This window comes from Suricata suricatta, chromosome 6 (assembly GCF_006229205.1).
Source record: "Suricata suricatta isolate VVHF042 chromosome 6, meerkat_22Aug2017_6uvM2_HiC, whole genome shotgun sequence".
Taxonomy (NCBI): Eukaryota; Metazoa; Chordata; class Mammalia; order Carnivora; family Herpestidae; genus Suricata; species Suricata suricatta.
Genome location: NC_043705.1, coordinates 67981582 through 67983112, shown reverse-complemented (window position 1 = coordinate 67983112; position 1531 = coordinate 67981582).

Sequence of the window (1531 nt, the reverse complement as noted above, 5' to 3'; positions counted from 1 at the left end):
AATGGCAGGTAGCATTTGAAAGTGAAGTAGTCAAATCTGAGTGCTGTAAAATCTCCAAGTTCTTGGTTAAAATGTATTAGGAATGATGAGGCAGGGAGGTACCTCGGCATGACACTCCCCACCCATGGCCGCCTTACCTCCGTGAAGAACTCCCAATTACCACAAGTTCGTGATGACTGAGCCCAAGGGAATTAAGATGGACTTTGAAGCAGCTTTTACGGTACACTTCATCTACATTTGGGTTTTCTTTAGTTCTCATTAAAAGGGCCACTTTCTTCTTTTCATTGATATACTGTCTTTGTGTCCTTCATTTCACACTCTTTTAAAAAGTTCTCTCATCAGATCAAGTGCAAAAAAGAGGGATGACATAATAACCATCATAATCATGATAACAACAACAAACAACTGGTACTGTGGGTTTAAATCTTCTTTGAAAAGAAAGTTTTCTCCTCTGTGAGGCATGGTCCTTCAACAATTAAAAAAGACAGCTAGGTTTGAGAATGGAGATAATAAAAGTGTTTCTAAGACTAAATTATAAATATAGGCAGGCTTTAAAATCCGTGTGTGTGTTTGTGTGTGTGTGTGAGAGAGAGACAGAGAGACAGAGAGACAGAGAGAGACAGATGGGCTGCCCTCTCTCAACCTGATTTTTCACAGAGGCATCTAAGAATCATCTCAGAAGTGTTCAATAAGGAAACTCTCTCTTTCCTCGTAAAAAAAGAAAAGTAAAGATGTGACAGGCTCTGTTCCTAGGATGAGGGGGAACTTTGTAACAGATATACTCCCTTTCTTTCCCTCACAAATACACCATCTTTAACGGAAGACCTCAGTCTGAGTGTCACTCCTCCACCGCCTTACCCAGGCTGGTCAGCGAGTCCACAAAAACACGTGAAAAGGTTCCAGTTAAGGTTTACCAGTCCGAAAAGATGCTTAAAAGTTAATAGAGCATTCTTCCTCCCGAAACACACCCACGCGTTTGCACACTCACTTCGCACCTAAGAAGAGAAAGAAAGGAAAGGGAAAGGGGAAAAGGGAGGAAAAAGAAAAAGAAATCTCTGGCTTCAAAAGGGGAGGAATGAGAGTAACTGCGAAACCTTGAAAATTCTTGTTCATATTAGGAGGTGAATTTTTTTTCTTTCCCTGTTTGCCCTTTGAAAAGGAGTCCTGTCACTCAGAAAGGAGCAGTGTCTTCACCCTCCTCCCCATCCACCCACAAGCCGGCCCCCCTCAGCCTCACAGCCGGGCGCCGGCCCACCCCGCGGCCCGCCCCGCACACAGTTTCTTCCAAGTGCCTCTCAGGTCGGGGCCGGAGCGGAGCGGTGCGGCTTCTCCGACGCGGAGCCGACAAGTCCCGCTCTCCCCGGCGCAGGCGGCCCGGGCCGGGCACCGCTTTGTATGTCAAGAAGCCACCGGGCACCCCGGGCTGAGCGCCCCTCCCCGCGGCGGGCCCGCGTCGCGGCGCTCCAGCCGTCACGTGCCCGCGCCCCGCGCCCCGCGGAGCCCTTTGTTAGCCCCTCGGTCCCCACGCGCG